The sequence below is a fragment of the Dendrobates tinctorius genome, unplaced genomic scaffold (genome assembly GCF_039654945.1).
Source record: "Dendrobates tinctorius isolate UK_male_01 unplaced genomic scaffold, ASM3965494v1 ptg000076l, whole genome shotgun sequence".
In the NCBI taxonomy this organism is placed as follows: domain Eukaryota; kingdom Metazoa; phylum Chordata; class Amphibia; order Anura; family Dendrobatidae; genus Dendrobates; species Dendrobates tinctorius.
Window position 1 is genome coordinate 8,122,857 of NW_027361744.1, and position 27,818 is coordinate 8,150,674.

The window sequence follows — 27,818 nt, forward strand, 5'->3', positions numbered from 1 at the left end:
TTTGATGTTTTTCTACTCCTCTCATGAGCCCAAACAAGTCTCTAAAAGCATGAGTTTGCAACTACTTTACTTTTGGAGAAAATTCAAAACATTCATTATTCAATAGAGCCCAATAGCAAAAACCAGCGTTTTGAATGAAGAATCACATTTCTTGGTAGAATCATGCAGGATTGAAATTTTTGATGGTTTTTTACTCCTCTCAACAGCCCAAACAAGTTTCTAAAAGGATGAGTTTGCAACTACTTTACTTTTGGAGAAAATTCAAAACATTCATTATTCAATAGGGCCCAAACTATCAAAAACCAGCCGTTTCAATGAACACACATTTCTTGGTAGAATCATGCAGGACTGAAATTTTTGATGTTTTTCTACTCCTCTCATGAGCCCAAACAAGTCTCTAAAAGCATGAGTTTGCAACTACTTTACTTTTGGAGAAAATTCAAAACATTCATTATTCAATAGGGCCCAAACTATCAAAAACCAGCGGTTTGAATGAACACACATTTCTTGGTAGAATCATGCAGGACTGAAATTTTTGATGTTTTTCTACTCCTCTCATGAGCCCAAACAAGTCTCTAAAAGCATGAGTTTGCAACTACTTTACTTTTGGAGAAAATTCAAAACATTCATTATTCAATAGAGCCCAATAGCAAAAACCAGCGTTTTGAATGAAGAATCACATTTCTTGCTAGAATCATGCAGGATTGAAATTTTTGATGGTTTTTTACTCCTCTCAACAGCCCAAACAAGTTTCTAAAAGGATGAGTTTGCAACTACCTTACTTTTGGAGAAAATTCAAAACATTCATTATTCAATAGGGCCCAAACTATCAAAAACCAGCGGTTTCAATGAACACACATTTCTTGGTAGAATCATGCAGGACTGAAATTTTTGATGTTTTTCTACTCCTCTCATGAGCCCAAACAAGTCTCTAAAAGCATGAGTTTGCAACTACTTTACTTTTGGAGAAAATTCAAAACATTCATTATTCAATAGAGCCCAATAGCAAAAACCAGCGTTTTGAATGAAGAATCACATTTCTTGGTAGAATCATGCAGGATTGAAATTTTTGATGGTTTTTTACTCCTCTCAACAGCCCAAACAAGTTTCTAAAAGGATGAGTTTGCAACTACTTTACTTTTGGAGAAAATTCAAAACATTCATTATTCAATAGGGCCCAAACTATCAAAAACCAGCCGTTTCAATGAACACACATGTCTTGGTAGAATCATGCAGGACTGAAATTTTTGATGTTTTTCTACTCATCTCATGAGCCCAAACAAGTCTCTAAAAGCATGAGTTTGCAACTACTTTACTTCTGGAGAAAATTCAAAACATTCATTATTCAATAGAGCCCAATAGCAAAAACCAGCGTTTTGAATGAAGAATCACATTTCTTGGTAGAATCATGCAGGATTGAAATTTTTGATGGTTTTTTACTCCTCTCAACAGCCCAAACAAGTTTCTAAAAGGATGAGTTTGCAACTACTTTACTTTTGGAGAAAATTCAAAACATTCATTATTCAATAAGGCCCAAACTATCAAAAACCAGCGGTTTGAATGAACACACATTTCTTGGTAGAATCATGCAGGACTGAAATTTTTGATGTTTTTCTACTCCTCTCATGAGCCCAAACAAGTCTCTAAAAGCATGAGTTTGCAACTACTTTACTTTTGGAGAAAATTCAAAACATTCATTATTCAATAGGGCCCAAACTATCAAAAACCAGCGGTTTGAATGAACACACATTTCTTGGTAGAATCATGCAGGACTGAAATTTTTGATGTTTTTCTACTCCTCTCATGAGCCCAAACAAGTCTCTAAAAGCATGAGTTTGCAACTACTTTACTTTTGGAGAAAATTCAAAACATTCACTATTCAATAGAGCCCAATAGCAAAAATCAGGTTTTGAATGAAGAATCACATTTCTTGGTAAAATCATGCAGGATTGAAATTTTTGATGGTTTTTTACTCCTCTCAACAGCCCAAACAAGTTTCTAAAAGGATGAGTTTGCAACTACTTTACTTTTGGAGAAAATTTAAAACATTCATTATTCAATAGGGCCCAAACTATCAAAAACCAGCGGTTTCAATGAACACACATTTCTTGGTAGAATCATGCAGGACTGAAATTTTTGATGTTTTTCTACTCCTCTCATGAGCCCAAACAAGTCTCTAAAAGCATGAGTTTGCAACTACTTTACTTTTGGAGAAAATTCAAAACATTCATTATTCAATAGAGCCCAATAGCAAAAACCAGCGTTTTGAATGAAGAATCACATTTCTTGGTAGAATCATGCAGGATTGAAATTTTTGATGGTTTTTTACTCCTCTCAACAGCCCAAACAAGTTTCTAAAAGGATGAGTTTGCAACTACTTTACTTTTGAAGAAAATTCAAAACATTCATTATTCAATAGGGCCCAAACTATCAAAAACCAGCGGTTTCAATGAACACACATTTCTTGGTAGAATCATGCAGGACTGAAATTTTTGATGTTTTTCTACTCCTCTCATGAGCCCAAACAAGTCTCTAAAAGCATGAGTTTGCAACTACTTTACTTTTGGAGAAAATTCAAAACATTCATTATTCAATAGAGCCCAATAGCAAAAACCAGCGTTTTGAATGAAGAATCACATTTCTTGGTAGAATCATGCAGGATTGAAATTTTTGATGGTTTTTTACTCCTCTCAACAGCCCAAACAAGTTTCTAAAAGGATGAGTTTGCAACTACTTTACTTTTGGAGAAAATTCAAAACATTCATTATTCAATAGGGCCCAAACTATCAAAAACCAGCCGTTTCAATGAACACACATGTCTTGGTAGAATCATGCAGGACTGAAATTTTTGATGTTTTTCTACTCATCTCATGAGCCCAAACAAGTCTCTAAAAGCATGAGTTTGCAACTACTTTACTTTTGGAGAAAATTCAAAACATTCACTATTCAATAGAGCCCAATAGCAAAAATCAGGTTTTGAATGAAGAATCACATTTCTTGGTAAAATCATGCAGGATTGAAATTTTTGATGGTTTTTTACTCCTCTCAACAGCCCAAACAAGTTTCTAAAAGGATGAGTTTGCAACTACTTTACTTTTGGAGAAAATTCAAAACATTCATTATTCAATAGGGCCCAAACTATCAAAAACCAGCGGTTTCAATGAACACACATTTCTTGGTAGAATCATGCAGGACTGAAATTTTTGATGTTTTTCTACTCCTCTCATGAGCCCAAACAAGTCTCTAAAAGCATGAGTTTGCAACTACTTTACTTTTGGAGAAAATTCAAAACATTCATTATTCAATAGAGCCCAATAGCAAAAACCAGCGTTTTGAATGAAGAATCACATTTCTTGGTAGAATCATGCAGGATTGAAATTTTTGATGGTTTTTTACTCCTCTCAACAGCCCAAACAAGTTTCTAAAAGGATGAGTTTGCAACTACTTTACTTTTGGAGAAAATTCAAAACATTCATTATTCAATAGGGCCCAAACTATCAAAAACCAGCGGTTTCAATGAACACACATTTCTTGGTAGAATCATGCAGGACTGAAATTTTTGATGTTTTTCTACTCCTCTCATGAGCCCAAACAAGTCTCTAAAAGCATGAGTTTGCAACTACTTTACTTCTGGAGAAAATTCAAAACATTCATTATTCAATAGAGCCCAATAGCAAAAACCAGCGTTTTGAATGAAGAATCACATTTCTTGGTAGAATCATGCAGGATTGAAATTTTTGATGGTTTTTTACTCCTCTCAACAGCCCAAACAAGTTTCTAAAAGGATGAGTTTGCAACTACTTTACTTTTGGAGAAAATTCAAAACATTCATTATTCAATAATGCCCAAACTATCAAAAACCAGCGGTTTCAATGAACACACATTTCTTGGTAGAATCATGCAGGACTGAAATTTTTGATGTTTTTCTACTCCTCTCATGAGCCCAAACAAGTCTCTAAAAGCATGAGTTTGCAACTACTTTACTTTTGGAGAAAATTCAAAACATTCATTATTCAATAGAGCCCAATAGCAAAAACCAGCGTTTTGAATGAAGAATCACATTTCTTGGTAGAATCATGCAGGATTGAAATTTTTGATGGTTTTTTACTCCTCTCAACAGCCCAAACAAGTTTCTAAAAGGATGAGTTTGCAACTACTTTACTTTTGGAGAAAATTCAAAACATTCATTATTCAATAGGGCCCAAACTATCAAAAACCAGCGGTTTCAATGAACACACATTTCTTGGTAGAATCATGCAGGACTGAAATTTTTGATGTTTTTCTACTCCTCTCATGAGCCCAAACAAGTCTCTAAAAGCATGAGTTTGCAACTACTTTACTTTTGGAGAAAATTCAAAACATTCATTATTCAATAGAGCCCAATAGCAAAAACCAGCGTTTTGAATGAAGAATCACATTTCTTGGTAGAATCATGCAGGATTGAAATTTTTGATGGTTTTTTACTCCTCTCAACAGCCCAAACAAGTTTCTAAAAGGATGAGTTTGCAACTACTTTACTTTTGGAGAAAATTCAAAACATTCATTATTCAATAGGGCCCAAACTATCAAAAACCAGCGGTTTCAATGAACACACATTTCTTGGTAGAATCATGCAGGACTGAAATTTTTGATGTTTTTCTACTCCTCTCATGAGCCCAAACAAGTCTCTAAAAGCATGAGTTTGCAACTACTTTACTTTTGGAGAAAATTCAAAACATTCATTATTCAATAGGGCCCAAACTATCAAAAACCAGCGGTTTGAATGAACACACATTTCTTGGTAGAATCATGCAGGACTGAAATTTTTGATGTTTTTCTACTCCTCTCATGAGCCCAAACAAGTCTCTAAAAGCATGAGTTTGCAACTACTTTACTTTTGGAGAAAATTCAAAACATTCATTATTCAATAGAGCCCAATAGCAAAAACCAGCGTTTTGAATGAAGAATCACATTTCTTGGTAGAATCATGCAGGATTGAAATTTTTGATGGTTTTTTACTCCTCTCAACAGCCCAAACAAGTTTCTAAAAGGATGAGTTTGCAACTACTTTACTTTTGGAGAAAATTCAAAACATTCATTATTCAATAGGGCCCAAACTATCAAAAACCAGCCGTTTCAATGAACACACATGTCTTGGTAGAATCATGCAGGACTGAAATTTTTGATGTTTTTCTACTCATCTCATGAGCCCAAACAAGTCTCTAACTATCAAAAACCAGCCGTTTCAATGAACACACATGTCTTGGTAGAATCATGCAGGACTGAAATTTTTGATGTTTTTCTACTCATCTCATGAGCCCAAACAAGTCTCTAAAAGCATGAGTTTGCAACTACTTTACTTTTGGAGAAAATTCAAAACATTCACTATTCAATAGAGCCCAATAGCAAAAATCAGGTTTTGAATGAAGAATCACATTTCTTGGTAAAATCATGCAGGATTGAAATTTTTGATGGTTTTTTACTCCTCTCAACAGCCCAAACAAGTTTCTAAAAGGATGAGTTTGCAACTACTTTACTTTTGGAGAAAATTCAAAACATTCATTATTCAATAGGGCCCAAACTATCAAAAACCAGCGGTTTCAATGAACACACATTTCTTGGTAGAATCATGCAGGACTGAAATTTTTGATGTTTTTCTACTCCTCTCATGAGCCCAAACAAGTCTCTAAAAGCATGAGTTTGCAACTACTTTACTTTTGGAGAAAATTCAAAACATTCACTATTCAATAGAGCCCAATAGCAAAAATCAGGTTTTGAATGAAGAATCACATTTCTTGGTAAAATCATGCAGGATTGAAATTTTTGATGGTTTTTTACTCCTCTCAACAGCCCAAACAAGTTTCTAAAAGGATGAGTTTGCAACTACTTTACTTTTGGAGAAAATTCAAAACATTCATTATTCAATAGGGCCCAAACTATCAAAAACCAGCGGTTTCAATGAACACACATTTCTTGGTAGAATCATGCAGGACTGAAATTTTTGATGTTTTTCTACTCCTCTCATGAGCCCAAACAAGTCTCTAAAAGCATGAGTTTGCAACTACTTTACTTTTGGAGAAAATTCAAAACATTCATTATTCAATAGAGCCCAATAGCAAAAACCAGCGTTTTGAATGAAGAATCACATTTCTTGGTAGAATCATGCAGGATTGAAATTTTTGATGGTTTTTTACTCCTCTCAACAGCCCAAACAAGTTTCTAAAAGGATGAGTTTGCAACTACCTTACTTTTGGAGAAAATTCAAAACATTCATTATTCAATAGGGCCCAAACTATCAAAAACCAGCGGTTTCAATGAACACACATTTCTTGGTAGAATCATGCAGGACTGAAATTTTTGATGTTTTTCTACTCCTCTCATGAGCCCAAACAAGTCTCTAAAAGCATGAGTTTGCAACTACTTTACTTTTGGAGAAAATTCAAAACATTCATTATTCAATAGAGCCCAATAGCAAAAACCAGCGTTTTGAATGAAGAATCACATTTCTTGGTAGAATCATGCAGGATTGAAATTTTTGATGGTTTTTTACTCCTCTCAACAGCCCAAACAAGTTTCTAAAAGGATGAGTTTGCAACTACTTTACTTTTGGAGAAAATTCAAAACATTCATTATTCAATAGGGCCCAAACTATCAAAAACCAGCGGTTTCAATGAACACACATTTCTTGGTAGAATCATGCAGGACTGAAATTTTTGATGTTTTTCTACTCCTCTCATGAGCCCAAACAAGTCTCTAAAAGCATGAGTTTGCAACTACTTTACTTTTGGAGAAAATTCAAAACATTCATTATTCAATAGAGCCCAATAGCAAAAACCAGCGTTTTGAATGAAGAACCACATTTCTTGGTAGAATCATGCAGGATTGAAATTTTTGATGGTTTTTTACTCCTCTCAACAGCCCAAACAAGTTTCTAAAAGGATGAGTTTGCAACTACTTTACTTTTGGAGAAAATTCAAAACATTCATTATTCAATAGGGCCCAAACTATCAAAAACCAGCGGTTTCAATGAACACACATTTCTTGGTAGAATCATGCAGGACTGAAATTTTTGATGTTTTTCTACTCCTCTCATGAGCCCAAACAAGTCTCTAAAAGCATGAGTTTGCAACTACTTTACTTTTGGAGAAAATTCAAAACATTCATTATTCAATAGGGCCCAAACTATCAAAAACCAGCGGTTTGAATGAACACACATTTCTTGGTAGAATCATGCAGGACTGAAATTTTTGATGTTTTTCTACTCCTCTCATGAGCCCAAACAAGTCTCTAAAAGCATGAGTTTGCAACTACTTTACTTTTGGAGAAAATTCAAAACATTCACTATTCAATAGAGCCCAATAGCAAAAATCAGGTTTTGAATGAAGAATCACATTTCTTGGTAAAATCATGCAGGATTGAAATTTTTGATGGTTTTTTACTCCTCTCAACAGCCCAAACAAGTTTCTAAAAGGATGAGTTTGCAACTACTTTACTTTTGGAGAAAATTCAAAACATTCATTATTCAATAGGGCCCAAACTATCAAAAACCAGCGGTTTCAATGAACACACATTTCTTGGTAGAATCATGCAGGACTGAAATTTTTGATGTTTTTCTACTCCTCTCATGAGCCCAAACAAGTCTCTAAAAGCATGAGTTTGCAACTACTTTACTTTTGGAGAAAATTCAAAACATTCATTATTCAATAGAGCCCAATAGCAAAAACCAGCGTTTTGAATGAAGAATCACATTTCTTGGTAGAATCATGCAGGATTGAAATTTTTGATGGTTTTTTACTCCTCTCAACAGCCCAAACAAGTTTCTAAAAGGATGAGTTTGCAACTACTTTACTTTTGGAGAAAATTCAAAACATTCATTATTCAATAGGGCCCAAACTATCAAAAACCAGCGGTTTCAATGAACACACATTTCTTGGTAGAATCATGCAGGACTGAAATTTTTGATGTTTTTCTACTCCTCTCATGAGCCCAAACAAGTCTCTAAAAGCATGAGTTTGCAACTACTTTACTTTTGGAGAAAATTCAAAACATTCATTATTCAATAGAGCCCAATAGCAAAAACCAGCGTTTTGAATGAAGAATCACATTTCTTGGTAGAATCATGCAGGATTGAAATTTTTGATGGTTTTTTACTCCTCTCAACAGCCCAAACAAGTTTCTAAAAGGATGAGTTTGCAACTACTTTACTTTTGGAGAAAATTCAAAACATTCATTATTCAATAGGGCCCAAACTATCAAAAACCAGCGGTTTCAATGAACACACATTTCTTGGTAGAATCATGCAGGACTGAAATTTTGGATGTTTTTCTACTCCTCTCATGAGCCCAAACAAGTCTCTAAAAGCATGAGTTTGCAACTACTTTACTTTTGGAGAAAATTCAAAACATTCATTATTCAATAGGGCCCAAACTATCAAAAACCAGCGGTTTGAATGAACACACATTTCTTGGTAGAATCATGCAGGACTGAAATTTTTGATGTTTTTCTACTCCTCTCATGAGCCCAAACAAGTCTCTAAAAGCATGAGTTTGCAACTACTTTACTTTTGGAGAAAATTCAAAACATTCATTATTCAATAGAGCCCAATAGCAAAAACCAGCGTTTTGAATGAAGAATCACATTTCTTGGTAGAATCATGCAGGATTGAAATTTTTGATGGTTTTTTACTCCTCTCAACAGCCCAAACAAGTTTCTAAAAGGATGAGTTTGCAACTACTTTACTTTTGGAGAAAATTCAAAACATTCATTATTCAATAGGGCCCAAACTATCAAAAACCAGCCGTTTCAATGAACACACATGTCTTGGTAGAATCATGCAGGACTGAAATTTTTGATGTTTTTCTACTCATCTCATGAGCCCAAACAAGTCTCTAAAAGCATGAGTTTGCAACTACTTTACTTCTGGAGAAAATTCAAAACATTCATTATTCAATAGAGCCCAATAGCAAAAACCAGCGTTTTGAATGAAGAATCACATTTCTTGGTAGAATCATGCAGGATTGAAATTTTTGATGGTTTTTTACTCCTCTCAACAGCCCAAACAAGTTTCTAAAAGGATGAGTTTGCAACTACTTTACTTTTGGAGAAAATTCAAAACATTCATTATTCAATAAGGCCCAAACTATCAAAAACCAGCGGTTTGAATGAACACACATTTCTTGGTAGAATCATGCAGGACTGAAATTTTTGATGTTTTTCTACTCCTCTCATGAGCCCAAACAAGTCTCTAAAAGCATGAGTTTGCAACTACTTTACTTTTGGAGAAAATTCAAAACATTCATTATTCAATAGGGCCCAAACTATCAAAAACCAGCGGTTTGAATGAACACACATTTCTTGGTAGAATCATGCAGGACTGAAATTTTTGATGTTTTTCTACTCCTCTCATGAGCCCAAACAAGTCTCTAAAAGCATGAGTTTGCAACTACTTTACTTTTGGAGAAAATTCAAAACATTCACTATTCAATAGAGCCCAATAGCAAAAATCAGGTTTTGAATGAAGAATCACATTTCTTGGTAAAATCATGCAGGATTGAAATTTTTGATGGTTTTTTACTCCTCTCAACAGCCCAAACAAGTTTCTAAAAGGATGAGTTTGCAACTACTTTACTTTTGGAGAAAATTTAAAACATTCATTATTCAATAGGGCCCAAACTATCAAAAACCAGCGGTTTCAATGAACACACATTTCTTGGTAGAATCATGCAGGACTGAAATTTTTGATGTTTTTCTACTCCTCTCATGAGCCCAAACAAGTCTCTAAAAGCATGAGTTTGCAACTACTTTACTTTTGGAGAAAATTCAAAACATTCATTATTCAATAGAGCCCAATAGCAAAAACCAGCGTTTTGAATGAAGAATCACATTTCTTGGTAGAATCATGCAGGATTGAAATTTTTGATGGTTTTTTACTCCTCTCAACAGCCCAAACAAGTTTCTAAAAGGATGAGTTTGCAACTACTTTACTTTTGAAGAAAATTCAAAACATTCATTATTCAATAGGGCCCAAACTATCAAAAACCAGCGGTTTCAATGAACACACATTTCTTGGTAGAATCATGCAGGACTGAAATTTTTGATGTTTTTCTACTCCTCTCATGAGCCCAAACAAGTCTCTAAAAGCATGAGTTTGCAACTACTTTACTTTTGGAGAAAATTCAAAACATTCATTATTCAATAGAGCCCAATAGCAAAAACCAGCGTTTTGAATGAAGAATCACATTTCTTGGTAGAATCATGCAGGATTGAAATTTTTGATGGTTTTTTACTCCTCTCAACAGCCCAAACAAGTTTCTAAAAGGATGAGTTTGCAACTACTTTACTTTTGGAGAAAATTCAAAACATTCATTATTCAATAGGGCCCAAACTATCAAAAACCAGCCGTTTCAATGAACACACATGTCTTGGTAGAATCATGCAGGACTGAAATTTTTGATGTTTTTCTACTCATCTCATGAGCCCAAACAAGTCTCTAAAAGCATGAGTTTGCAACTACTTTACTTTTGGAGAAAATTCAAAACATTCACTATTCAATAGAGCCCAATAGCAAAAATCAGGTTTTGAATGAAGAATCACATTTCTTGGTAAAATCATGCAGGATTGAAATTTTTGATGGTTTTTTACTCCTCTCAACAGCCCAAACAAGTTTCTAAAAGGATGAGTTTGCAACTACTTTACTTTTGGAGAAAATTCAAAACATTCATTATTCAATAGGGCCCAAACTATCAAAAACCAGCGGTTTCAATGAACACACATTTCTTGGTAGAATCATGCAGGACTGAAATTTTTGATGTTTTTCTACTCCTCTCATGAGCCCAAACAAGTCTCTAAAAGCATGAGTTTGCAACTACTTTACTTTTGGAGAAAATTCAAAACATTCATTATTCAATAGAGCCCAATAGCAAAAACCAGCGTTTTGAATGAAGAATCACATTTCTTGGTAGAATCATGCAGGATTGAAATTTTTGATGGTTTTTTACTCCTCTCAACAGCCCAAACAAGTTTCTAAAAGGATGAGTTTGCAACTACTTTACTTTTGGAGAAAATTCAAAACATTCATTATTCAATAGGGCCCAAACTATCAAAAACCAGCGGTTTCAATGAACACACATTTCTTGGTAGAATCATGCAGGACTGAAATTTTTGATGTTTTTCTACTCCTCTCATGAGCCCAAACAAGTCTCTAAAAGCATGAGTTTGCAACTACTTTACTTCTGGAGAAAATTCAAAACATTCATTATTCAATAGAGCCCAATAGCAAAAACCAGCGTTTTGAATGAAGAATCACATTTCTTGGTAGAATCATGCAGGATTGAAATTTTTGATGGTTTTTTACTCCTCTCAACAGCCCAAACAAGTTTCTAAAAGGATGAGTTTGCAACTACTTTACTTTTGGAGAAAATTCAAAACATTCATTATTCAATAGGGCCCAAACTATCAAAAACCAGCGGTTTCAATGAACACACATTTCTTGGTAGAATCATGCAGGACTGAAATTTTTGATGTTTTTCTACTCCTCTCATGAGCCCAAACAAGTCTCTAAAAGCATGAGTTTGCAACTACTTTACTTTTGGAGAAAATTCAAAACATTCATTATTCAATAGAGCCCAATAGCAAAAACCAGCGTTTTGAATGAAGAATCACATTTCTTGGTAGAATCATGCAGGATTGAAATTTTTGATGGTTTTTTACTCCTCTCAACAGCCCAAACAAGTTTCTAAAAGGATGAGTTTGCAACTACTTTACTTTTGGAGAAAATTCAAAACATTCATTATTCAATAGGGCCCAAACTATCAAAAACCAGCGGTTTCAATGAACACACATTTCTTGGTAGAATCATGCAGGACTGAAATTTTTGATGTTTTTCTACTCCTCTCATGAGCCCAAACAAGTCTCTAAAAGCATGAGTTTGCAACTACTTTACTTTTGGAGAAAATTCAAAACATTCATTATTCAATAGGGCCCAAACTATCAAAAACCAGCGGTTTGAATGAACACACATTTCTTGGTAGAATCATGCAGGACTGAAATTTTTGATGTTTTTCTACTCCTCTCATGAGCCCAAACAAGTCTCTAAAAGCATGAGTTTGCAACTACTTTACTTTTGGAGAAAATTCAAAACATTCATTATTCAATAGAGCCCAATAGCAAAAACCAGCGTTTTGAATGAAGAATCACATTTCTTGGTAGAATCATGCAGGATTGAAATTTTTGATGGTTTTTTACTCCTCTCAACAGCCCAAACAAGTTTCTAAAAGGATGAGTTTGCAACTACTTTACTTTTGGAGAAAATTCAAAACATTCATTATTCAATAGGGCCCAAACTATCAAAAACCAGCCGTTTCAATGAACACACATGTCTTGGTAGAATCATGCAGGACTGAAATTTTTGATGTTTTTCTACTCATCTCATGAGCCCAAACAAGTCTCTAACTATCAAAAACCAGCCGTTTCAATGAACACACATGTCTTGGTAGAATCATGCAGGACTGAAATTTTTGATGTTTTTCTACTCATCTCATGAGCCCAAACAAGTCTCTAAAAGCATGAGTTTGCAACTACTTTACTTTTGGAGAAAATTCAAAACATTCACTATTCAATAGAGCCCAATAGCAAAAATCAGGTTTTGAATGAAGAATCACATTTCTTGGTAAAATCATGCAGGATTGAAATTTTTGATGGTTTTTTACTCCTCTCAACAGCCCAAACAAGTTTCTAAAAGGATGAGTTTGCAACTACTTTACTTTTGGAGAAAATTCAAAACATTCATTATTCAATAGGGCCCAAACTATCAAAAACCAGCGGTTTCAATGAACACACATTTCTTGGTAGAATCATGCAGGACTGAAATTTTTGATGTTTCTCTACTCCTCTCATGAGCCCAAACAAGTCTCTAAAAGCATGAGTTTGCAACTACTTTACTTTTGGAGAAAATTCAAAACATTCACTATTCAATAGAGCCCAATAGCAAAAATCAGGTTTTGAATGAAGAATCACATTTCTTGGTAAAATCATGCAGGATTGAAATTTTTGATGGTTTTTTACTCCTCTCAACAGCCCAAACAAGTTTCTAAAAGGATGAGTTTGCAACTACTTTACTTTTGGAGAAAATTCAAAACATTCATTATTCAATAGGGCCCAAACTATCAAAAACCAGCGGTTTCAATGAACACACATTTCTTGGTAGAATCATGCAGGACTGAAATTTTTGATGTTTTTCTACTCCTCTCATGAGCCCAAACAAGTCTCTAAAAGCATGAGTTTGCAACTACTTTACTTTTGGAGAAAATTCAAAACATTCATTATTCAATAGAGCCCAATAGCAAAAACCAGCGTTTTGAATGAAGAATCACATTTCTTGGTAGAATCATGCAGGATTGAAATTTTTGATGGTTTTTTACTCCTCTCAACAGCCCAAACAAGTTTCTAAAAGGATGAGTTTGCAACTACCTTACTTTTGGAGAAAATTCAAAACATTCATTATTCAATAGGGCCCAAACTATCAAAAACCAGCGGTTTCAATGAACACACATTTCTTGGTAGAATCATGCAGGACTGAAATTTTTGATGTTTTTCTACTCCTCTCATGAGCCCAAACAAGTCTCTAAAAGCATGAGTTTGCAACTACTTTACTTTTGGAGAAAATTCAAAACATTCATTATTCAATAGAGCCCAATAGCAAAAACCAGCGTTTTGAATGAAGAATCACATTTCTTGGTAGAATCATGCAGGATTGAAATTTTTGATGGTTTTTTACTCCTCTCAACAGCCCAAACAAGTTTCTAAAAGGATGAGTTTGCAACTACTTTACTTTTGGAGAAAATTCAAAACATTCATTATTCAATAGGGCCCAAACTATCAAAAACCAGCGGTTTCAATGAACACACATTTCTTGGTAGAATCATGCAGGACTGAAATTTTTGATGTTTTTCTACTCCTCTCATGAGCCCAAACAAGTCTCTAAAAGCATGAGTTTGCAACTACTTTACTTTTGGAGAAAATTCAAAACATTCATTATTCAATAGAGCCCAATAGCAAAAACCAGCGTTTTGAATGAAGAACCACATTTCTTGGTAGAATCATGCAGGATTGAAATTTTTGATGGTTTTTTACTCCTCTCAACAGCCCAAACAAGTTTCTAAAAGGATGAGTTTGCAACTACTTTACTTTTGGAGAAAATTCAAAACATTCATTATTCAATAGGGCCCAAACTATCAAAAACCAGCGGTTTCAATGAACACACATTTCTTGGTAGAATCATGCAGGACTGAAATTTTTGATGTTTTTCTACTCCTCTCATGAGCCCAAACAAGTCTCTAAAAGCATGAGTTTGCAACTACTTTACTTTTGGAGAAAATTCAAAACATTCATTATTCAATAGGGCCCAAACTATCAAAAACCAGCGGTTTGAATGAACACACATTTCTTGGTAGAATCATGCAGGACTGAAATTTTTGATGTTTTTCTACTCCTCTCATGAGCCCAAACAAGTCTCTAAAAGCATGAGTTTGCAACTACTTTACTTTTGGAGAAAATTCAAAACATTCACTATTCAATAGAGCCCAATAGCAAAAATCAGGTTTTGAATGAAGAATCACATTTCTTGGTAAAATCATGCAGGATTGAAATTTTTGATGGTTTTTTACTCCTCTCAACAGCCCAAACAAGTTTCTAAAAGGATGAGTTTGCAATTACTTTACTTTTGGAGAAAATTCAAAACATTCATTATTCAATAGGGCCCAAACTATCAAAAACCAGCGGTTTCAATGAACACACATTTCTTGGTAGAATCATGCAGGACTGAAATTTTTGATGTTTTTCTACTCCTCTCATGAGCCCAAACAAGTCTCTAAAAGCATGAGTTTGCAACTACTTTACTTTTGGAGAAAATTCAAAACATTCATTATTCAATAGAGCCCAATAGCAAAAACCAGCGTTTTGAATGAAGAATCACATTTCTTGGTAGAATCATGCAGGATTGAAATTTTTGATGGTTTTTTACTCCTCTCAACAGCCCAAACAAGTTTCTAAAAGGATGAGTTTGCAACTACTTTACTTTTGGAGAAAATTCAAAACATTCATTATTCAATAGGGCCCAAACTATCAAAAACCAGCGGTTTCAATGAACACACATTTCTTGGTAGAATCATGCAGGACTGAAATTTTTGATGTTTTTCTACTCCTCTCATGAGCCCAAACAAGTCTCTAAAAGCATGAGTTTGCAACTACTTTACTTTTGGAGAAAATTCAAAACATTCATTATTCAATAGAGCCCAATAGCAAAAACCAGCGTTTTGAATGAAGAATCACATTTCTTGGTAGAATCATGCAGGATTGAAATTTTTGATGGTTTTTTACTCCTCTCAACAGCCCAAACAAGTTTCTAAAAGGATGAGTTTGCAACTACTTTACTTTTGGAGAAAATTCAAAACATTCATTATTCAATAGGGCCCAAACTATCAAAAACCAGCGGTTTCAATGAACACACATTTCTTGGTAGAATCATGCAGGACTGAAATTTTGGATGTTTTTCTACTCCTCTCATGAGCCCAAACAAGTCTCTAAAAGCATGAGTTTGCAACTACTTTACTTTTGGAGAAAATTCAAAACATTCATTATTCAATAGGGCCCAAACTATCAAAAACCAGCGGTTTGAATGAACACACATTTCTTGGTAGAATCATGCAGGACTGAAATTTTTGATGTTTTTCTACTCCTCTCATGAGCCCAAACAAGTCTCTAAAAGCATGAGTTTGCAACTACTTTACTTTTGGAGAAAATTCAAAACATTCATTATTCAATAGAGCCCAATAGCAAAAACCAGCGTTTTGAATGAAGAATCACATTTCTTGGTAGAATCATGCAGGATTGAAATTTTTGATGGTTTTTTACTCCTCTCAACAGCCCAAACAAGTTTCTAAAAGGATGAGTTTGCAACTACTTTACTTTTGGAGAAAATTCAAAACATTCATTATTCAATAGGGCCCAAACTATCAAAAACCAGCCGTTTCAATGAACACACATGTCTTGGTAGAATCATGCAGGACTGAAATTTTTGATGTTTTTCTACTCATCTCATGAGCCCAAACAAGTCTCTAAAAGCATGAGTTTGCAACTACTTTACTTTTGGAGAAAATTCAAAACATTCATTATTCAATAGAGCCCAATAGCAAAAATCAGGTTTTGAATGAAGAATCACATTTCTTGGTAGAATCATGCAGGATTGAAATTTTTGATGGTTTTTTACTCCTCTCAACAGCCCAAACAAGTTTCTAAAAGGATGAGTTTGCAACTACTTTACTTTTGGAGAAAATTCAAAACATTCATTATTCAATAGGGCCCAAACTATCAAAAACCAGCGGTTTCAATGAACACACATTTCTTGGTAGAATCATGCAGGACTGAAATTTTTGATGTTTTTCTACTCCTCTCATGAGCCTAAACTAGTCTCTAAAAGCATGAGTTTGCAACTACTTTACTTTTGGAGAAAATTCAAAACATTCACTATTCAATAGAGCCCAATAGCAAAAATCAGGTTTTGAATGAAGAATCACATTTCTTGGTAAAATCATGCAGGATTGAAATTTTTGATGGTTTTTTACTCCTCTCAACAGCCCAAACAAGTTTCTAAAAGGATGAGTTTGCAACTACTTTACTTTTGGAGAAAATTCAAAACATTCATTATTCAATAGGGCCCAACTATCAAAAACCAGCGGTTTCAATGAACACACATTTCTTGGTAGAATCATGCAGGACTGAAATTTTTGATGTTTTTCTACTCCTCTCATGAGCCCAAACAAGTCTCTAAAAGCATGAGTTTGCAACTACTTTACTTTTGGAGAAAATTCAAAACATTCATTATTCAATAGAGCCCAATAGCAAAAACCAGCGTTTTGAATGAAGAATCACATTTCTTGGTAGAATCATGCAGGATTGAAATTTTTGATGGTTTTTTACTCCTCTCAACAGCCCAAACAAGTTTCTAAAAGGATGAGTTTGCAACTACTTTACTTTTGGAGAAAATTCAAAACATTCATTATTCAATAGGGCCCAAACTATCAAAAACCAGCGGTTTCAATGAACACACATTTCTTGGTAGAATCATGCAGGACTGAAATTTTTGATGTTTTTCTACTCCTCTCATGAGCCCAAACAAGTCTCTAAAAGCATGAGTTTGCAACTACTTTACTTTTGGAGAAAATTCAAAACATTCATTATTCAATAGAGCCCAATAGCAAAAACCAGCGTTTTGAATGAAGAATCACATTTCTTGGTAGAATCATGCAGGATTGAAATTTTTGATGTTTTTTTACTCCTCTCAACAGCCCAAACAAGTTTCTAAAAGGATGAGTTTGCAACTACTTTACTTTTGGAGAAAATTCAAAACATTCATTATTCAATAGGGCCCAAACTATCAAAAACCAGCGGTTTCAATGAACACACATTTCTTGGTAGAATCATGCAGGACTGAAATTTTGGATGTTTTTCTACTCCTCTCATGAGCCCAAACAAGTCTCTAAAAGCATGAGTTTGCAACTACTTTACTTTTGGAGAAAATTCAAAACATTCATTATTCAATAGAGCCCAATAGCAAAAACCAGCGTTTTGAATGAAGAATCACATTTCTTGGTAGAATCATGCAGGATTGAAATTTTTGATGGTTTTTTACTCCTCTCAACAGCCCAAACAAGTTTCTAAAAGGATGAGTTTGCAACTACTTTACTTTTGGAGAAAATTCAAAACATTCATTATTCAATAGGGCCCAAACTATCAAAAACCAGCGGTTTCAATGAACACACATTTCTTGGTAGAATCATGCAGGACTGAAATTTTTGATGTTTTTCTACTCCTCTCATGAGCCCAAACAAGTCTCTAAAAGCATGAGTTTGCAACTACTTTACTTTTGGAGAAAATTCAAAACATTCATTATTCAATAGAGCCCAATAGCAAAAACCAGCGTTTTGAATGAAGAATCACATTTCTTGGTAGAATCATGCAGGATTGAAATTTTTGATGGTTTTTTACTCCTCTCAACAGCCCAAACAAGTTTCTAAAAGGATGAGTTTGCAACTACTTTACTTTTGGAGAAAATTCAAAACATTCATTATTCAATAGGGCCCAAACTATCAAAAACCAGCGGTTTCAATGAACACACATTTCTTGGTAGAATCATGCAGGACTGAAATTTTGGATGTTTTTCTACTCCTCTCATGAGCCCAAACAAGTCTCTAAAAGCATGAGTTTGCAACTACTTTACTTTTGGAGAAAATTCAAAACATTCATTATTCAATAGGGCCCAAACTATCAAAAACCAGCGGTTTGAATGAACACACATTTCTTGGTAGAATCATGCAGGACTGAAATTTTTGATGTTTTTCTACTCCTCTCATGAGCCCAAACAAGTCTCTAAAAGCATGAGTTTGCAACTACTTTACTTTTGGAGAAAATTCAAAACATTCATTATTCAATAGAGCCCAATAGCAAAAACCAGCGTTTTGAATGAAGAATCACATTTCTTGGTAGAATCATGCAGGATTGAAATTTTTGATGGTTTTTTACTCCTCTCAACAGCCCAAACAAGTTTCTAAAAGGATGAGTTTGCAACTACTTTACTTTTGGAGAAAATTCAAAACATTCATTATTCAATAGGGCCCAAACTATCAAAAACCAGCCGTTTCAATGAACACACATGTCTTGGTAGAATCATGCAGGACTGAAATTTTTGATGTTTTTCTACTCATCTCATGAGCCCAAACAAGTCTCTAAAAGCATGAGTTTGCAACTACTTTACTTTTGGAGAAAATTCAAAACATTCATTATTCAATAGAGCCCAATAGCAAAAATCAGGTTTTGAATGAAGAATCACATTTCTTGGTAGAATCATGCAGGATTGAAATTTTTGATGGTTTTTTACTCCTCTCAACAGCCCAAACAAGTTTCTAAAAGGATGAGTTTGCAACTACTTTACTTTTGGAGAAAATTCAAAACATTCATTATTCAATAGGGCCCAAACTATCAAAAACCAGCGGTTTCAATGAACACACATTTCTTGGTAGAATCATGCAGGACTGAAATTTTTGATGTTTTTCTACTCCTCTCATGAGCCTAAACTAGTCTCTAAAAGCATGAGTTTGCAACTACTTTACTTTTGGAGAAAATTCAAAACATTCACTATTCAATAGAGCCCAATAGCAAAAATCAGGTTTTGAATGAAGAATCACATTTCTTGGTAAAATCATGCAGGATTGAAATTTTTGATGGTTTTTTACTCCTCTCAACAGCCCAAACAAGTTTCTAAAAGGATGAGTTTGCAACTACTTTACTTTTGGAGAAAATTCAAAACATTCATTATTCAATAGGGCCCAAACTATCAAAAACCAGCGGTTTCAATGAACACACATTTCTTGGTAGAATCATGCAGGACTGAAATTTTTGATGTTTTTCTACTCCTCTCATGAGCCCAAACAAGTCTCTAAAAGCATGAGTTTGCAACTACTTTACTTTTGGAGAAAATTCAAAACATTCATTATTCAATAGAGCCCAATAGCAAAAACCAGCGTTTTGAATGAAGAATCACATTTCTTGGTAGAATCATGCAGGATTGAAATTTTTGATGGTTTTTTACTCCTCTCAACAGCCCAAACAAGTTTCTAAAAGGATGAGTTTGCAACTACTTTACTTTTGGAGAAAATTCAAAACATTCATTATTCAATAGGGCCCAAACTATCAAAAACCAGCGGTTTCAATGAACACACATTTCTTGGTAGAATCATGCAGGACTGAAATTTTTGATGTTTTTCTACTCCTCTCATGAGCCCAAACAAGTCTCTAAAAGCATGAGTTTGCAACTACTTTACTTTTGGAGAAAATTCAAAACATTCATTATTCAATAGAGCCCAATAGCAAAAACCAGCGTTTTGAATGAAGAATCACATTTCTTGGTAGAATCATGCAGGATTGAAATTTTTGATGGTTTTTTACTCCTCTCAACAGCCCAAACAAGTTTCTAAAAGGATGAGTTTGCAACTACTTTACTTTTGGAGAAAATTCAAAACATTCATTATTCAATAGGGCCCAAACTATCAAAAACCAGCGGTTTCAATGAACACACATTTCTTGGTAGAATCATGCAGGACTGAAATTTTGGATGTTTTTCTACTCCTCTCATGAGCCCAAACAAGTCTCTAAAAGCATGAGTTTGCAACTACTTTACTTTTGGAGAAAATTCAAAACATTCATTATTCAATAGGGCCCAAACTATCAAAAACCAGCGGTTTGAATGAACACACATTTCTTGGTAGAATCATGCAGGACTGAAATTTTTGATGTTTTTCTACTCCTCTCATGAGCCCAAACAAGTCTCTAAAAGCATGAGTTTGCAACTACTTTACTTTTGGAGAAAATTCAAAACATTCATTATTCAATAGAGCCCAATAGCAAAAACCAGCGTTTTGAATGAAGAATCACATTTCTTGGTAGAATCATGCAGGATTGAAATTTTTGATGGTTTTTTACTCCTCTCAACAGCCCAAACAAGTTTCTAAAAGGATGAGTTTGCAACTACTTTACTTTTGGAGAAAATTCAAAACATTCATTATTCAATAGGGCCCAAACTATCAAAAACCAGCCGTTTCAATGAACACACATGTCTTGGTAGAATCATGCAGGACTGAAATTTTTGATGTTTTTCTACTCATCTCATGAGCCCAAACAAGTCTCTAACTATCAAAAACCAGCCGTTTCAATGAACACACATGTCTTGGTAGAATCATGCAGGACTGAAATTTTTGATGTTTTTCTACTCATCTCATGAGCCCAAACAAGTCTCTAAAAGCATGAGTTTGCAACTACTTTACTTTTGGAGAAAATTCAAAACATTCACTATTCAATAGAGCCCAATAGCAAAAATCAGGTTTTGAATGAAGAATCACATTTCTTGGTAAAATCATGCAGGATTGAAATTTTTGATGGTTTTTTACTCCTCTCAACAGCCCAAACAAGTTTCTAAAAGGATGAGTTTGCAACTACTTTACTTTTGGAGAAAATTCAAAACATTCATTATTCAATAGGGCCCAAACTATCAAAAACCAGCGGTTTCAATGAACACACATTTCTTGGTAGAATCATGCAGGACTGAAATTTTTGATGTTTTTCTACTCCTCTCATGAGCCCAAACAAGTCTCTAAAAGCATGAGTTTGCAACTACTTTACTTTTGGAGAAAATTCAAAACATTCACTATTCAATAGAGCCCAATAGCAAAAATCAGGTTTTGAATGAAGAATCACATTTCTTGGTAAAATCATGCAGGATTGAAATTTTTGATGGTTTTTTACTCCTCTCAACAGCCCAAACAAGTTTCTAAAAGGATGAGTTTGCAACTACTTTACTTTTGGAGAAAATTCAAAACATTCATTATTCAATAGGGCCCAAACTATCAAAAACCAGCGGTTTCAATGAACACACATTTCTTGGTAGAATCATGCAGGACTGAAATTTTTGATGTTTTTCTACTCCTCTCATGAGCCCAAACAAGTCTCTAAAAGCATGAGTTTGCAACTACTTTACTTTTGGAGAAAATTCAAAACATTCATTATTCAATAGAGCCCAATAGCAAAAACCAGCGTTTTGAATGAAGAATCACATTTCTTGGTAGAATCATGCAGGATTGAAATTTTTGATGGTTTTTTACTCCTCTCAACAGCCCAAACAAGTTTCTAAAAGGATGAGTTTGCAACTACCTTACTTTTGGAGAAAATTCAAAACATTCATTATTCAATAGGGCCCAAACTATCAAAAACCAGCGGTTTCAATGAACACACATTTCTTGGTAGAATCATGCAGGACTGAAATTTTTGATGTTTTTCTACTCCTCTCATGAGCCCAAACAAGTCTCTAAAAGCATGAGTTTGCAACTACTTTACTTTTGGAGAAAATTCAAAACATTCATTATTCAATAGAGCCCAATAGCAAAAACCAGCGTTTTGAATGAAGAATCACATTTCTTGGTAGAATCATGCAGGATTGAAATTTTTGATGGTTTTTTACTCCTCTCAACAGCCCAAACAAGTTTCTAAAAGGATGAGTTTGCAACTACTTTACTTTTGGAGAAAATTCAAAACATTCATTATTCAATAGGGCCCAAACTATCAAAAACCAGCGGTTTCAATGAACACACATTTCTTGGTAGAATCATGCAGGACTGAAATTTTTGATGTTTTTCTACTCCTCTCATGAGCCCAAACAAGTCTCTAAAAGCATGAGTTTGCAACTACTTTACTTTTGGAGAAAATTCAAAACATTCATTATTCAATAGAGCCCAATAGCAAAAACCAGCGTTTTGAATGAAGAACCACATTTCTTGGTAGAATCATGCAGGATTGAAATTTTTGATGGTTTTTTACTCCTCTCAACAGCCCAAATAAGTTTCTAAAAGGATGAGTTTGCAACTACTTTACTTTTGGAGAAAATTCAAAACATTCATTATTCAATAGGGCCCAAACTATCAAAAACCAGCGGTTTCAATGAACACACATTTCTTGGTAGAATCATGCAGGACTGAAATTTTTGATGTTTTTCTACTCCTCTCATGAGCCCAAACAAGTCTCTAAAAGCATGAGTTTGCAACTACTTTACTTTTGGAGAAAATTCAAAACATTCATTATTCAATAGGGCCCAAACTATCAAAAACCAGCGGTTTGAATGAACACACATTTCTTGGTAGAATCATGCAGGACTGAAATTTTTGATGTTTTTCTACTCCTCTCATGAGCCCAAACAAGTCTCTAAAAGCATGAGTTTGCAACTACTTTACTTTTGGAGAAAATTCAAAACATTCACTATTCAATAGAGCCCAATAGCAAAAATCAGGTTTTGAATGAAGAATCACATTTCTTGGTAAAATCATGCAGGATTGAAATTTTTGATGGTTTTTTACTCCTCTCAACAGCCCAAACAAGTTTCTAAAAGGATGAGTTTGCAACTACTTTACTTTTGGAGAAAATTCAAAACATTCATTATTCAATAGGGCCCAAACTATCAAAAACCAGCGGTTTCAATGAACACACATTTCTTGGTAGAATCATGCAGGACTGAAATTTTTGATGTTTTTCTACTCCTCTCATGAGCCCAAACAAGTCTCTAAAAGCATGAGTTTGCAACTACTTTACTTTTGGAGAAAATTAAAAACATTCATTATTCAATAGAGCCCAATAGCAAAAACCAGCGTTTTGAATGAAGAATCACATTTCTTGGTAGAATCATGCAGGATTGAAATTTTTGATGGTTTTTTACTCCTCTCAACAGCCCAAACAAGTTTCTAAAAGGATGAGTTTGCAACTACTTTACTTTTGGAGAAAATTCAAAACATTCATTATTCAATAGGGCCCAAACTATCAAAAACCAGCGGTTTCAATGAACACACATTTCTTGGTAGAATCATGCAGGACTGAAATTTTTGATGTTTTTCTACTCCTCTCATGAGCCCAAACAAGTCTCTAAAAGCATGAGTTTGCAACTACTTTACTTTTGGAGAAAATTCAAAACATTCATTATTCAATAGAGCCCAATAGCAAAAACCAGCGTTTTGAATGAAGAATCACATTTCTTGGTAGAATCATGCAGGATTGAAATTTTTGATGGTTTTTTACTCCTCTCAACAGCCCAAACAAGTTTCTAAAAGGATGAGTTTGCAACTACTTTACTTTTGGAGAAAATTCAAAACATTCATTATTCAATAGGGCCCAAACTATCAAAAACCAGCGGTTTCAATGAACACACATTTCTTGGTAGAATCATGCAGGACTGAAATTTTGGATGTTTTTCTACTCCTCTCATGAGCCCAAACAAGTCTCTAAAAGCATGAGTTTGCAACTACTTTACTTTTGGAGAAAATTCAAAACATTCATTATTCAATAGGGCCCAAACTATCAAAAACCAGCGGTTTGAATGAACACACATTTCTTGGTAGAATCATGCAGGACTGAAATTTTTGATGTTTTTCTACTCCTCTCATGAGCCTAAACTAGTCTCTAAAAGCATGAGTTTGCAACTACTTTACTTTTGGAGAAAATTCAAAACATTCACTATTCAATAGAGCCCAATAGCAAAAATCAGGTTTTGAATGAAGAATCACATTTCTTGGTAAAATCATGCAGGATTGAAATTTTTGATGGTTTTTTACTCCTCTCAACAGCCCAAACAAGTTTCTAAAAGGATGAGTTTGCAACTACTTTACTTTTGGAGAAAATTCAAAACATTCATTATTCAATAGGGCCCAAACTATCAAAAACCAGCGGTTTCAATGAACACACATTTCTTGGTAGAATCATGCAGGACTGAAATTTTTGATGTTTTTCTACTCCTCTCATGAGCCCAAACAAGTCTCTAAAAGCATGAGTTTGCAACTACTTTACTTTTGGAGAAAATTCAAAACATTCATTATTCAATAGAGCCCAATAGCAAAAACCAGCGTTTTGAATGAAGAATCACATTTCTTGGTAGAATCATGCAGGATTGAAATTTTTGATGGTTTTTTACTCCTCTCAACAGCCCAAACAAGTTTCTAAAAGGATGAGTTTGCAACTACTTTACTTTTGGAGAAAATTCAAAACATTCATTATTCAATAGGGCCCAAACTATCAAAAACCAGCAGTTTCAATGAACACACATTTCTTGGTAGAATCATGCAGGACTGAAATTTTTGATGTTTTTCTACTCCTCTCATGAGCCCAAACAAGTCTCTAAAAGCATGAGTTTGCAACTACTTTACTTTTGGAGAAAATTCAAAACATTCATTATTCAATAGAGCCCAATAGCAAAAACCAGCGTTTTGAATGAAGAATCACATTTCTTGGTAGAATCATGCAGGATTGAAATTTTTGATGGTTTTTTACTCCTCTCAACAGCCCAAACAAGTTTCTAAAAGGATGAGTTTGCAACTACTTTACTTTTGGAGAAAATGCAAAACATTCATTATTCAATAGGGCCCAAACTATCAAAAACCAGCGGTTTCAATGAACACACATTTCTTGGTAGAATCATGCAGGACTGAAATTTTTGATGTTTTTCTACTCCTCTCATGAGCCCAAACAAGTCTCTAAAAGCATGAGTTTGCAACTACTTTACTTTTGGAGAAAATTCAAAACATTCATTATTCAATAGGGCCCAAACTATCAAAAACCAGCGGTTTGAATGAACACACATTTCTTGGTAGAATCATGCAGGACTGAAATTTTTGATGTTTTTCTACTCCTCTCATGAGCCCAAACAAGTCTCTAAAAGCATGAGTTTGCAACTACTTTACTTTTGGAGAAAATTCAAAACATTCACTATTCAATAGAGCCCAATAGCAAAAATCAGGTTTTGAATGAAGAATCACATTTCTTGGTAAAATCATGCAGGATTGAAATTTTTGATGGTTTTTTACTCCTCTCAACAGCCCAAACAAGTTTCTAAAAGGATGAGTTTGCAACTACTTTACTTTTGGAGAAAATTCAAAACATTCATTATTCAATAGGGCCCAAACTATCAAAAACCAGCGGTTTCAATGAACACACATTTCTTGGTAGAATCATGCAGGACTGAAATTTTTGATGTTTTTCTACTTCTCTCATGAGCCCAAACAAGTCTCTAAAAGCATGAGTTTGCAACTACTTTACTTTTGGAGAAAATTCAAAACATTCATTATTCAATAGAGCCCAATAGCAAAAACCAGCGTTTTGAATGAAGAATCACATTTCTTGGTAGAATCATGCAGGATTGAAATTTTTTATGGTTTTTTACTCCTCTCAACAGCCCAAACAAGTTTCTAAAAGGATGAGTTTGCAACTACTTTACTTTTGGAGAAAATTCAAAACATTCATTATTCAATAGGGCCCAAACTATCAAAAACCAGCGGTTTCAATGAACACACATTTCTTGGTAGAATCATGCAGGACTGAAATTTTTGATGTTTTTCTACTCCTCTCATGAGCCCAAACAAGTCTCTAAAAGCATGAGTTTGCAACTACTTTACTTTTGGAGAAAATTCAAAACATTCATTATTCAATAGAGCCCAATAGCAAAAACCAGCGTTTTGAATGAAGAATCACATTTCTTGGTAGAATCATGCAGGATTGAAATTTTTGATGGTTTTTTACTCCTCTCAACAGCCCAAACAAGTTTCTAAAAGGATGAGTTTGCAACTACTTTACTTTTGGAGAAAATTCAAAACATTCATTATTCAATAGGGCCCAAACTATCAAAAACCAGCGGTTTCAATGAACACACATTTCTTGGTAGAATCATACAGGACTGAAATTTTTGATGTTTTTCTACTCCTCTCATGAGCCCAAACAAGTCTCTAAAAGCATGAGTTTGCAACTACTTTACTTTTGGAGAAAATTCAAAACATTCATTATTCAATAGGGCCCAAACTATCAAAAACCAGCGGTTTGAATGAACACACATTTCTTGGTAGAATCGTACAGGACTGAAATTTTTGATGTTTTTCTACTCCTCTCATGAGCCCAAACAAGTCTCTAAAAGCATGAGTTTGCAACTACTTTACTTTTGGAGAAAATTCAAAACATTCATTATTCAATAGGGCCCAAACTATCAAAAACCAGCGGTTTGAATGAACACACATTTCTTGGTAGAATCATGCAGGACTGAAATTTTTCATGTTTTTCTACTCCTCTCATGAGCCCAAACAAGTCTCTAAAAGCATGAGTTTGCAACTACTTTACTTTTGGAGAAAATTCAAAACATTCATTATTCAATAGAGCCCAATAGCAAAAACCAGCGTTTTGAATGAAGAATCACATTTCTTGGTAGAATCATGCAGGATTGAAATTTTTGATGGTTTTTTACTCCTCTCAACAGCCCAAACAAGTTTCTAAAAGGATGAGTTTGCAACTACTTTACTTTTGGAGAAAATTCAAAACATTCATTATTCAATAGGGCCCAAACTATCAAAAACCAGCCGTTTCAATGAACACACATGTTTTGGTAGAATCATGCAGGACTGAAATTTTTGATGTTTTTCTACTCATCTCATGAGCCCAAACAAGTCTCTAAAAGCATGAGTTTGCAACTACTTTACTTTTGGAGAAAATTCAAAACATTCACTATTCAATAGAGCCCAATAGCAAAAATCAGGTTTTGAATGAAGAATCACATTTCTTGGTAAAATCATGCAGGATTGAAATTTTTGATGGTTTTTTACTCCTCTCAACAGCCCAAACAAGTTTCTAAAAGGATGAGTTTGCAACTACTTTACTTTTGGAGAAAATTCAAAACATTCATTATTCAATAGGGCCCAAACTATCAAAAACCAGCGGTTTCAATGAACACACATTTCTTGGTAGAATCATGCAGGACTGAAATTTTTGATGTTTTTCTACTCCTCTCATGAGCCCAAACTAGTCTCTAAAAGCATGAGTTTGCAACTACTTTACTTTTGGAGAAAATTCAAAACATTCACTATTCAATAGAGCCCAATAGCAAAAATCAGGTTTTGAATGAAGAATCACATTTCTTGGTAAAATCATGCAGGATTGAAATTTTTGATGGTTTTTTACTCCTCTCAACAGCCCAAACAAGTTTCTAAAAGGATGAGTTTGCAACTACTTTACTTTTGGAGAAAATTCAAAACATTCATTATTCAATAGGGCCCAAACTATCAAAAACCAGCGGTTTCAATGAACACACATTTCTTGGTAGAATCATGCAGGACTGAAATTTTTGATGTTTTTCTACTCCTCTCATGAGCCCAAACAAGTCTCTAAAAGCATGAGTTTGCAACTACTTTACTTTTGGAGAAAATTCAAAACATTCATTATTC